Consider the following 13,936-nt stretch of genomic DNA (forward strand, 5'->3'; position numbering starts at 1 on the left):
ATAAATTAGCCTGTGTTGGTTTTATTATTTGCAGTAATAACTGCAAATTAAACTGGCTGTATATACTCTGTGTGAGAGTACGATACAAGGTTTTATTCTGTACCTTTGGACCAGGAAGGATTAATTTAAAAAAAAGTTACAGTTGCTTTTAGGGTCCAACTGACAGGAAAGCATGTATTTACAAAGGATGTTGTGTTCTAACATGTTTTTTCAGTGCATTTAATTGCTACTCACCCTTTTAACAGACAAAGGACTGATCAGGGACAGGCCACAGTCTTCAAGAGCCTGACAGAAAGGTAGTGGTATTTTAGAATTCGAAAGCATCTTTGAAACTATCTCATCCAAACCCCTCATTTTGCAAATAAGAAAATTGAGGTTCAAGCTGGCTAAATGATTCACCCCAGATTGCATGGCCAGTTAGTGGATGTGCAGGGGTTATAATCTGACACCATTCCTGGAGGAAAGATGGGCAGCGTGGGGAAGGGAGTGGCAAAGACAAGTATCCAGTTTGCAGATCTGAGATCAAAAAGTGTGTTTGTGAAAGGTCTCTATAAGCCGTGATGACGCTGGGATTCTTGGCCTCCAGAGGAGAGGAATTTGATCTTGGGGCCAGTGATGAGGCCTGATGGCTTAGAGATCTTGTGTAATAAAGATTTATTAAAGTATAAAAGGGATAGACGAAGCTTCTTCTAGTTTTAGCAAGGAGTTATATACCTATTAGCAAGCTGCTAATTAGAGAAAGGAAATATCTCAAAACTGAGAGAGTGGCACCAGGCCCCTCACCCACAACATGCATTTTGAGATAGCATTGGGACAAGGTGAGTCATCCCGGGCCATAAAACAATTGACAGGAATCTTGAAGAAAGACAAGTTTCCAAGCAAATACATAGTTTCATTAACATAGCTTAAGAGAACATTTCCATAAGAAAAACGCATTGGTTAGCTCAAGGTTTGAGAAAAGTTAAGTTCGGGTGGAACCAGGTATCCTTGTGGCAACACGGAATTTGAAAGGAAACCTCCTTTTAATTTTGTATAGGGAAGGGAAAAAAAAGCCTGACACTTGCAGTCTATTTCCTTCCCTTGGGGAATCCCGAGCCTTCCTGACTGTTACCCTTTCATTTGGTTACAAGGCCAGTTCAGTTCAGCCGCTCAGTCGTGTCTGACTCTTTGCGACCCCATGAATCGCAGTACGCCAGGCCTCCCTGTCCATCACCAACTCCCGGAGTTTACTCAAAAACTCATGTCCATTGAGCCAGATCAGTCATAAAATCAGGTTACAAAATCAGAGAAAAGTTGAATAAGTGTTGAGTTGTTGCTGGAATGCAGGGAACAGGACAGACTCAGAGACAGGGCCATACCTAAATTTCCTCTCTTGTCCCAAGGATGTGTGGACAAGGAGCCTAAGCATTTAAGCACTTTTTCTTTTCCAACCCTATAGAAACTTGTCACCTTGCTGAAACTCTTGTGATTCCAGCTGCAACTTCTGGAACTTTGGTCTCTTCTTTTGGTCATGATATTGAGAAGCATAGTAGAACTTGACTGCAATTGGACTCGTCACAAGTTGGTGACGCTACCTGGCTATTAGGGAGAATTACTCCTTCGGTTTGAGGTGTTTGCTTTACATGTTGGGCAGATATTACTTGTATGCTCCCCGCTGCCAAAAAAATTAATAAATCATTTCAAAGGACAGAATTTATCTCATTTAGGCTTGAAAATCAGTAATTAAAACTGCTTTCTCAGGCGTTACTACCATGCAGCATGCTCTAATGTTACATTTTTGACAGATGGGATATATTGAAATCTTGATGTGCTTCAGGATAACTCATCTCTTCTGCATGCTATTGGCATTTAGAGTTGCTTTTTGTTTATTATTTGATTTATGCCCAATGTAGGTCTTACTATTTTTTTTTTTAAAGTAATATTTCTGGATGAGCAAAAGTTGTTCAATGGGAAAACAAAACCAAACCTGTCTCCAAACCAAGATGGTGACTATGTAGGGGATGGAGGTGTCCTGGCACAGAGAAGATTGGAAAACACAAGCAAAACTAGAATAAACTTTTGTGTGGGAAAAGTCCACTCCAGGAAAAAAAGAGAGTTCAAAGAAGAACCATTTCTACAAGGCTAAGGCTGTAGCTCCTACCTAACAAATATGTAGAAGGAAGAAAACTAAGAAATGATCACCCGATTAAGATACAATATTATTGGGATGGCCAAAAAGTTTGTTTGGATTTTTCCATAATGTCATATAGAAAAACCTGAATGAACTTCTTGGCCAACCCAATAAAAATTTTTTTCTTTTTTTTTTTTTAACTGAAAATATTCTGTGAGGGTTTTTATATAGCAGTGTGATGAAACTAACTGCTATATTAAGTATTAAAGTAATGTTTAGGTGGTGATAACTAATCATTGAGTAATGTAATAATTTTATAGGTTACGGATTTAAGTCAAGGATGTGCTATTTCCTAAGGAATGGGGAGGTTAAAAACTAGATAAATTAAGAATTAGTGTCACTTTCAGTTTTGCTTCTAACTCAAAGGAAATCATTTTAAGCATGAAATGTAAAAATAGATTATGAGGTTTCATACTAATATAGTCCATGTCTCTAAGTTCTATGGAAAAATACCTACCTGTCAAGATTTCTTGGAAAAGAAAATCATTTTTTTTTGTGTAAGATTTTCTGGTGACTGAATTTTAAGTGTTCCTTGATCCCAGTAAAATTGATTATGCTTGTGTAAGAGAGGTAAGAGAGTTCACCCAGGATATTACCAAAGTCATAATCTGTGAGGGCAGTTTTCAAGATCTTGTGCAATTGTAATTTGAAAAGAATTGGAAGATGTTTTCATAGTCCCAATAGCTTCTGGTTGACCACCCTGACCAGCATTTAGTAAGGAGTTAGTTAATCAGTATGGATAGAGTCACCCTTGCCACTGGTCAAGTCATTTCTTGGAAATGGTCTGGATGCATGCTTTCTTCTGGTCCTTTTCTTGCTCATTTTGTCCTTTCAGTCCCCTCTTTTCTGCTCTACTTTTCTGAATTTTATATCTCTTTGGAAACCCCCCTCACATCTTCCATGGAGCCTTGGCCAACCATCCCAACCACCATGGTGTAGCCTTTTTTACATTCCCTCTGATACTTACATAGTAGCCATCATTTAGTCTTTAGTTTGTGTGTAGATTATTCTTTATATACCTTGACTTCTTAGCAAAATTCTAAGCTTTTTAAGGTCCAGGGTCATGTCTCCAATCTCTGAATCACTGACAGTACCACCTCAACACAGGCAATGAGCGCTGGATGACTGATCCACAGATCCACTCAACATGATGGTTCTTTTTTTTTTTATAAGAGCAATTAAAATTTCTTTTTATTTTTAAATGTATTTTTAATTGGAAGATAATTGTTTTACAATGTTGTGTTGGTTTCTGCCATACAACAACATGAATAAGCCATAATTATAAATATATATATATATATATTTATCTCTCCATCCCACCTCTGGGCTTCCCAGGTGGCGCTACTGGTAAAGAATCTACCTGCCAGTGCAGGAGATGCTAGAGATGTGGGTCTGATCCCTGGGTCAGAAAGATCCCCTAGAGTAGTAAATGAGACCCCACTCCAGTATTCTTGCCTGGAAAATCCCACAGGCAGAGGAGTCTGGTGGACTACAGTCCATGGGGCTGTACAGAGTCGGACATGACCGAGCAGACACACACATCCCACTACTGGGCATATACCCTGAGAAAACCACAATTTAAAAAGACACATGTACCCCAGTGTTGTTTGCAGCACTATTTGCAGTAGGTAGGACATGGAAGCAATCTAGATATCCATCAACAGATGAATGGATAAAGAATATATGGTACATATATACAATAGAATTTTACTCAGCCATCAAAAAAGAATGAATTTCAGTCAGTTGTAGTGAGGTGGATGAACCCAGAGCCTATTATACGGTGAAGTAAGTCAGAAAGAGAAAAACAAATATTGTATATTAATCCATATATATGGAATCCAGAAAAATAGTGCTGATGACCTATTTGCAGGGAAGGAATGGAGATGCAGACGCAGAGATGGTTCATTTTAAACTCTGCAGAGAGATGAGACTAGCATGCAGAGAAGAGGGCTGCCTTCAGATTTCCAGCCTAAATGTCATGTTGGAGTTCATGAGATATGCGCATAGCCTCATAATAAATACCCCCTTAGCTTAAGTGCTCTTGAAAAAGCTTCATTTGTTTGCTACGGAGACACATGGAACTTACAAAATGAAATTAGGTCCTGGAATGTAGTTGTAAAAGGCAATGTACAAGTTCTCAGATGGTCTTTGACGACATCACTCTTGGGAGCAGGAAGCTTTGAGGGTCACTGCAAGAGATTCAGTGACTTGGCAACTTTTACTGAGAGTCTTTGGAGTGTGGGGCACAATTCTTGGTATGAGTATGGCAGATGCTTTCAGTGCCCCACGTCACATCCCCTTGGACCACCTCTAGTTTCAGCCAGGTCCCCATTACCTAATAGTGACTTTGAGATATGTGCCCTTTAAATACTTTTCCTCCTTTCTTGCTTTATTCTCTCATTTCTGCTCCCAAGGATTGTATCCCAAATAAATGATCTGTTCCCAGACCTTGTCGAGGGGAAACTTACACAGAGAGATATATAGGATACAGCATTTATGTATCGGGGTCTCATAAGTTTAGATGGAGTATTTGGACACACATTCTTGGAAAATCACACAATGAAAATAGGTTTCAATTAAATAACACACATGTAGTACAGGTTCTAATTCTTTATGGTTAATATAGACTTTATTAATTTTATCAGTAATTCTTATAGGTCTAATAAATCTAACTAGGGAGATTTGGTTCTTCCAGAATTATTTCTTTTGTTATTTTATTAATCTCACATACCGCTGAAGCACTGTTCTTAGCTAAGTATGAAGAGGTGGGATCGGGTACATTTTGTACCGTATTCTTAGTGATCTGTAATTATATCCTGCCATTCAAATGCTATTCTGTTCAACTTTACAGAGCTTAAGCATCCCTTAACATTTTACTTCTCCTAATACTAAATGGAACACTTAGGCCTTCACAAAATTATCTTGGAACATGTCTCGAGAGTAATCCAAATGAATCAAAGTTGTCATTTTGTACTTGGGACCAATTGTTTTAAAGGAAAAAGAAAAGGAATTTAATTTTTTGTTGCCAAACTAACAATATTAAGAAAAATCTGATGAATAAAAACATCATCAATAGAAACATACTACCAAACCTTGTTAGTTTGATTTTATAGATTTTTGTGCTCAGCCATACTACAGATATTCTTTCACACAATTGTAGCAGTCATAAAAATACATATTCAGTCTTTTATTAGATAATTTTAGAGCATTAAGAAGTCATCTTGAGAGATTTATTAGTTACCTGTAGTTTTCTGTGATTGTATACAGTCAGGCAGGCCCTCACTCTCAAGGCTATTTTCCTGGTAAGCTTTATGAATCAGCTACTCTGACTTCTGGTCTCATTTAGATCAGGGAATCTTGGTTCCATATTTATGAGAGTGGTCTCTATAGAATTCCTCAAAATATCTTTTAAAATAATTTTTTAAAAAGCTTTTACCATGTTTAAATCTTTTTAGCTTTGTTGAAGAGAAATACATATCATGAAAGCAGGGTATTGTTTGGCTTTGCACTTCAGAGTCTGGGCAAGACCCCTCATTACTGCTGCACTTTGATTTTTACTTTCTTCCAAGCCCTGTGGTTATAAGAACTTAGCATCAGAGACAATGAAAACGTGCCTTACTGTGGGTCTTTAAAATTTATTTTTGCTGTGCTCTCAGTGATAGTACCTTTTACTATAGACGCTCCTGTCCTTCAGTTCTAAGAATTTTTCTTTTATTATTTCTTTGACAACTTGTTTCTGTCTTCTCTATTTATCAGTCTTCTGTTTTTATCATGTTAATATTGGATTAATCATGCATATATAATTTCTCTTCTAGCACTTATGCCTTTGTCCTTTTTTACTTTTGGTAGGATTTATTCGTATTTGTCTTTCAACTTCATAAGAGATTTTTTCAATAATAGTATCATATTTCAAATGTTTATTAATTTGTTTTTAACCACTGGGAAGAGTGTATTTTGTGTCCACAGTTGGCAGTAGAATCTAGGCAGCTGTTGGTATAATGACAGGTGGTTTATCTAGCAGTCTGTTGAAGGGAGATGGTGCTAAGGATGTCTGAGCATAGCCTTGGTACATTGATCATTGATTTGTGCCTGTGTTGCATCAGAAAACTATCATCACGTATTTTAATTTCCAAGGACTCTTTTTCTGAATATTCTTTTTCTATAGCATCATCCTCTTGTTTCTCAGATACATTATCTTATTTAATCTCTAAGGCTATTAAATGATCCTTTTGAAATTTTCTTCTCTTCATTATTTCCAGTTCATATTTTCCACACCACATGCTCACATTTTGAATCTAATGGAAGAGAGTCTTCAAAAGTGTAAGGAATATCCCCACAGTTTAGTTGCATTACCCCTGATTGGCTCAACTGGATTATTTTCTTTTTCTTGAACCAGTCACTATGAAGGGTGACTACAGTTTTCCAGTTGATTGGGAGTGGGTCAGTGTTTGGCTCAGTCAGAACTGAGAGTAAGATAAGAGTGAGCCTTCAAAGAAAACTATGGGGCTGTTATAGGAAAAGAGCAAAGGAATATTAGATGGCCACAAAAATAGCAAATATGCTTAACATAGCACCTGGCATAGGATTTCCTCTGTTACAACTTGGCCTGGAGCTCAAAAGGTAGTGTCAGAATTCTTGCAGTGACCAGCTATTCACAATTTCAAGGCAACCCAGTCTATTCCCAGATAATATTGCTTTTTAAAATATTGAGGTTTAGTTGATGTACAGTATTATATAGGTTTCAGATGTACAACATAGTGATTCATATTTTTTAAAGGTTATATTCCACATATAGTTACTGTAAAATATTGTCTATATTCCCTGTGCTGTACAATATATCTTTGTAGCTTATTCACTTTATACATAATAGTTCAGATCAGATCAGTCACTCAGTCGTGTCCGACTCTTTGCGACCCTATGAATCGCAGCACGCCAGGCCTCCCTGTCCATCACCATCTCCCGGAGTTCACTCAAACTCACATCCATCGAGTCAGTGATGCCATCCAGCCATCTCATCCTCTGTCGTCCCCTTCTCCTCCTGCCCCCAATCCCTCCCAGCATCAGAGTCTTTTCCAATGAGTCAACTCTTTGCATGAGGTGGCCAGAGTACTGGAGTTTCAGCTTTAGCATCATTCCTTCCAAAGAAACCCCAGGGCTGATCTCCTTTAGAATGGACTGGTTGGATCTCCTTGCAGTCCAAGGGACTCTCAAGAGTCTTCTCCAACACTACAGTTCAAAAGCATCAATTCTTTCATGCTCAGCTTTCTTCACAGTCCAACTCTCACATCCATACATGATCACTGGAAAAACCATAGCCTTGACGAGATGGACCTTTGTTGGCAAAGTAATGTCTCTGCTTTTCAATATGCTGTCTAGGTTGGTCATAACCCTCCTTCCAAGGAGTAAGCGTCTTTTAATTTCATGGCTGCAATCACCATCGGCATTGATTTTGGAGCCCCAAAAAATAAAGTCTGACACTGTTTCCACTGTTTCCCCATCTATTTCCCATGAAGTGATGGGACCAGATGCCATGATCTTCATTTTCTGAATGTTGAGCTTGCAAAGAGGGTTGCAAAGAGTTGAACACAACTGAGCGACTAACACATTCACTTTCATGTATATATATATCCATTTCTCTGTAGATGGACACTTATGTTGCTTCCGTATGTTGTCAATAGTCAATAATGGTGCCATGAACATTGGAGTGCATGTATCTTTTTGAATTAGTGTTTTCATTTTCTTTCAGTATGTACCCAGGGTCATATGGTACTTCTATTTTTAGTTTTTTGAGGTAACTCCATACTGTTTTCCACAGTGACTGCCCCAATTGACATTCCTGCCAGCAGTGCATGAGGGTTCATTTTTTTCACATATTTTTCAACATTTGTTATTTCTGTTCTTCTTGATGATAGCCATTCTGACAGGTAAAAGGTGATATCTCATTGTGGCTTTAAATTGTATTTCTGTAATAATTAATGATGTTGAGCATCTTTTTATGTGCCTGTTGGCCATCTGTATATCTTTTTTGGAAAAATATCTATTCAGGTCATCTGTTCATTTTTAAATCAGGTTGTTTGCTTTTTTGATATTGAGTTGTATGGGCTATTTGTATATTTTGGACAGCAACTGCTTACTGATCACATCATTTGCAAATATCTTCTCTCATTTAGTAGGTTGTCTTTTCATTTTGTCAATGGTTTTCTTTGTAGTGCAAAAGCTTTTAAGTTAAATTAGGCCCCATTTGTTTAGTTTTGCTTTTATTTCCTCTGCTTTAGGAGACAGATCAAAAATATTGCTATGACTTATGTCAAAGAATGTTCCACAGATAACACTGCTTTTTAAGAAAAAATGTTATACTACACACAATCTAGCTTCCTTTAGCTGTAATCCATGACTCTAGCTCTGCCCTTTGGTGTACCCTTCAATTATATGAAGACAGCTCTCAGGTTCCAGGTCTGTCTTTTCAGAATCAACACCTGTTGCTATAGCAGTTCCTAATCTGGACAGCCTTTTGAATCCTTTCTCCATTTCAACCCTTTCTTTTTTCCTTTAGGTTTGTGCATTTTGGAACAGCATGAGTGGCCTAGATTATAGGAGTATCATCATTTAGTACATTCGATTCAAATTAGTTTCTGCATGTAATTTAAGAATATGTAAAGAGTTTATTTATTCATTCAACATATTCTGTGCTTCTACTGCAATAATTCCAAAACCTTTGTTGCACAAAGGAAACTTAAAAATCCTGATACTGAGGCTATACCCCAGACCAAAATTGCGCTTTTTGGGGTTGGGGGGTGGAAACTCTGGCACCAGCGTTTTTTTTTTAAGATCCTCAGGTGTTTCTCATGTGTGGCCCAAGCCAGAACCACTGCTCTACTATGTGATGGACCTCCTTAAACATGCTCTCAGGGGTTATAGGTTTCTTTTTTTAATAGCTATTTTTAAAAGCTATTTATTTATTTGGCTGCACCAGGTCTTAGCTGCCTCATGCAGCATCTTTTAGTCGTGGCATGTGGGATCTAGTTCCCTGACCAGGGATCGAACCCAGGTCCCCTGCATTGGGAGCATGTAGTCTTAGCTACAAGAGTCGGACACGACTGAGCGACTTCACTTTCACTTTTCACTTTCATGCATTGGAGAAGGAAATGGCAACCCACTCCAGTGTTCTTGCCTGGAGAATCCCAGGGATGGGGGAGCCTGGTGGGCTGCCGTCTGGTGGGTCGCACAGAGTCGGACACGACTGAAGCAACTTAGCAGCAGCAGCAGTCTTAGCTACTGGATCACAAGGAAAGTCCTGGTTTTAGATTTCTTTAAGGAATGCTTTTAAGAACATGCATTTGAGATATATCTCCATTGTTTGCCTCTGGCTAACCTTGTTCACTTTCTGTGGAGGATTATTCATCAAGTCACACATCAGAGGAAGCAACTTGGGTGAAAGCAGTGATTTGGCCATGTGTAATTATTGAAGTTTCTGGGAAAAGTGGTTATATTACTCCTAGGTAAAACCATGATTTTTATGTAATTTTTTCAGTTTGGTTGATAACTCCTGAAGAACAGTGTCTGAGTTTATTTAACTGACCTCATGCAGCATCCAAAGTAGCATTATGTTCTGGTGGGAACTTAAGAAGAGCTTTTGAAATTATTTTCAACCAAAAAAATGTAGTCTTGTCTTTTATGAGTATGGATTAGGGGCCATCTGTGTAGCTGCTGTTTTACAGAAAAGCCTTCATTTAGACTGATATTTATTTTGTAATGTGGCAGTAGAAAAAAATTCTGAAACATTTGCAGAACAAAGGTTAAGGTCAGACTTTCTCAGTGTCAAGTTTATAGAGCATAAATCTGCACAGAAAGGGGTAGATTTATTATTTATGTTTAAATACAGTGTCTATTTGTTTAAAATTTCCTATTATATGGAATCTAAAATATGACACAAATGAACTTATCTATGAAAAAGAGATTCACAGACATAAAGAACAGACTTATGGTTGCCAAGGGAGCGGGGAGTGGGGAGAGATTGATTCGGGGTTTGCATTTAGATAGATTAACAGATGCAAACTATTATGTATAAAATGGATATACAAGGTCCTACTGTAGCATAGGGAACTATATTCATAATCCTGTGATAAACAATAATGGAAAAGAATATGAAAAAGAATGAATATATGTGTATGACTAAATCACTTAGCTATACAGTAGAAATTAACACAATATTGCTATGCTATGCTAAGTCACTTCAGTCGTGTCCGACTCTGTGCGACCCCATAGACAGCAGCCCACCAGGCTCCCCCATCCCTGGGATTCTCCAGGCAAGAACACTGGAGTGGGTTGCCATTTCCTTCTCCAATGCATGAAAGTGAAAAGAGAAAGTGAAGTCACTCAGTCGTGTCCAACTCTTAGCGACCCCATGGACTGCAGCCTACCAGGCTCCTCCATCCATGGGATTTTCCAATATTAATATATCAATAAAATAAAAAAGTTTAAATCTCATATTAAACAAAGTAGATTCACTGAGGAAAAAAGGGAAAGAAGGGAGGTTGAGAAAAAGGGAGGTAAAATAATCTAGTGGATCTTCATAGGAGCCTTCTTTGAACTGTTTCCTGATACTTCCTGACTTCAGAACATTTTCCCCAATTTTTATTTTGAATATTTTCAAACATGTAGAAAAGGTAAAAGAATATTGCAGTGAATATCAGTATATCCTACCATATCCTGGAAGCCTGGAACCAAGAGAGCTCATGGCATAGTTCTTGTTCAAAAGTCAGCAGCTTTGAGACCGGAAGAATGGATGTATCAGTTTGAGTCTGAAGAAAGGAAAAAAAGGTGATGTTGTAGTTCAAAGGCAGTCAGGCAGATAGAATTCTCTTATTTGGGGAAAGGTCAGCTTTTTTGTTCTATTCTGGCCTTCAACTGATTGGATGAGGCCCACTCACATTAGGGAGAGCAATCTGCATTACTCTGTTAACCTATTTAAATATTAATCTGCAACATTGTAAATCAACTATACTCCAAATAAAAATGAATTAAAAACAAATAAATAAATGTTAATCTCAACCAAAAACACCCTCACAGAAACATCCAGCATAAGTTTGACCAAATAACTGGGGACCCTGTGGCTAAGTTGACAAAATTAACTGTCACACCTTGTATTAATTTTCTATTACTGCATAAAAATGTCCTCACAAATTTAGCATTTTATAACAACATATATCTGTTATCTCACAGTTTTTGCGAGTCAGGATCTTGGCGTGGCTTAGCTGAGTCCTGTTCTTACATCTCACAAGGCTGCACAATGTGGTGACCAGGGCTCTAGTCTCATCTGAGGCTCCACTGGGGAAGGATCTGCTTCTAAGCTCACTCAGGTTGTTGACAGAATTCAATTCTTTGGAGGGCTCAGTTTCTTTCTGCTGTTGGCTGGAAACCATCCTCAGATTCTGAAAGCTACCACAATTCCTTGCCATGTGGGGCTTCCACCATGGCCACTTGCTTCCTCAAAGCTAGCAAGGGAGAGAGAGACTCCACTAAGACAGAAACTGCAGTCTTACAGAACTTAATCACATTATTATGAACACATAAACATGGGCATCCTGCACTTTTGCAGAATTTTACTGTCTAGAAGAAAGGCACAGGTCCTGCTCATAGTCAAGGATAGGGAGTCTCACAAGAGGATGAACTCCAGGAGATGGGGATCAGGGGAGCCACTCCAATTGTGCAGCACAATTCTATGTTTAGATTCAAGACTTGTTAATATTTTGCACATCTGCTTTCTGTCCGTCTCTCTCTCCATACATATATAGATACAAATTTTACACATGCATACATTTTTGTTGAACTATTTAAAAATACTTGTCATGATTAACAGTACTCTGTAAATTCTCAAACATTTATCTCCTCAGAGTAGTACATTTTTAAATTACTAGCAAGGCTCAGGGGGTAGAGAATCCATCTGCAATGCAGGAGACACAGGAGATGTGGGCTTGATCCTTGGGTCAGGAAGATCCCTTGGAGGAGGAAATGGCAACCCACCCCAGAATTCTTGCCTGAAAAATCCCATGGACAGAGGAACCTGGTGTACTACAGTCATGGGGTCACAAAGAGTCAGACACGACTGAGCATGCCATGACCACGTCATTGTCAAACTGTTTTCAAGAAAATTAACAATAATTTCATTTAATCATTTAATATTCAGATCATGTTCAAATTTTCCAATTGTAAAACACATCTTTTGTAAATATTTTAAAACTAAGATTTAATAAGTTTTCGTATATTACATTTGGTTATATCATTACAGACTCTGTTAGCCTAGCTCAGTTATGCCACTAAATTTAAAAATTTTGATTTATATTTTACATATAGTAGGGCTTCCCAGGTGGTGTTAGTGGTAAAGACCCCATGTGCCAGTGCAGGAGACATAAGAGGTGCCAGTTCGATCCCTGGGTCTGGAAGATCCCCTGGAGGAGGGCATGGCAACTCACTTTGTATTGTTGCCTGGAGAATCCCATGGACAGAGGAACCTGGTGGGCTATAGTCCATGGGGTCACAAAGAGTCAGACTTGACTGAAGCAACTTAGCATATATGCATATAGAAAAATACAAAAATCTTTGGATGTTGTACCCTGCTTTATAAGAAAAAGAAATATATAGGTATAAAGTTTGGAAAGGAAGAAAGAAAACTGTCTTTTCTTACAGGTGGTATGATTGTATACAAAGCAAAACAAAATAATCTATAAACTATTAGAATAAACAAAATCAGCAACCAAAATCAGCAAATAAACAAAATTATCAACACCAGAAAATCCCATCTTCCTGATGTTCAAATTTAGCACCTCTTATGTCTCCTGCACGGCAGATGGGTTCTTTACCACTAGCACCACTTGGGAAGCCCTACTATATGTACAATATAATTCAAAAATTTTAAATTTAGTGGCATAACTGAGCTAGGCTAACAGAGTCTATAATGACATAAGCAAATGTAATATATGAAAACTTATTAAATCTTAGTTTTAAAATATTTACAAAAGATGTGTTTTACAATTGACCTTGATATAAGGTCACTGCAAAAATAATTTCTATATATAGCAGTAAAAAATGAAAATGAATGTAAAAAGTCAATTACAATACTATCAAAATGCACAAAATTTCCACAAGTAAGCCTAAAAAAAGGTTCAAAAGGGTTGTCCTCTACACTGTGTGTGTGTGTGTGTTAGTTGCTCAGTCGTGTCCAACTTTTTGTGACCCCATGGGGTGTAGCCCACCAGGTTCCTCCAACCATGTGATTTTCCAGGGAAGAATACTGGAGTAGGTTGCCATTTCCTTCTCCAGGGGATCTTCCTGACCCAGGGATCAAACTCAGGTCTCCCGTCTAAGCTACCAGTGTATATACAGAAAGCATGGTTTGCTTTCAGGGACTAGCATTTGGGTAATAATGCTAAAGCTTTCCAAACATACTAAGAAGTATAAAATAGTTGATGAGAGAAATTAAAGAAGACCTAAATAAATGGAAAGACAGTAAGTCTACATAGTTAATCTTTAATAATAATTCCAAATAAAATGGAAATTGACAAGGTGATGTATGGAACTACAAAGCACCTAGAATAGACAAGGCAGTGCTGAATAAGAAACAAATTTGGAGAATGTGTAATATAAGATTTCCAGACTTTCTATAAAAGAATAATCAAGATGCTAGAATATTAGCCCAAGCAAAGACAAATAATCAATGCAATAAAACAGAGAGTCCAGAAATAATATATGCAAACACATGCTGTGCCT

Source organism: Bubalus kerabau, chromosome 1 (assembly GCF_029407905.1).
Source record: "Bubalus kerabau isolate K-KA32 ecotype Philippines breed swamp buffalo chromosome 1, PCC_UOA_SB_1v2, whole genome shotgun sequence".
In the NCBI taxonomy this organism is placed as follows: Eukaryota; Metazoa; Chordata; class Mammalia; order Artiodactyla; family Bovidae; genus Bubalus; species Bubalus kerabau.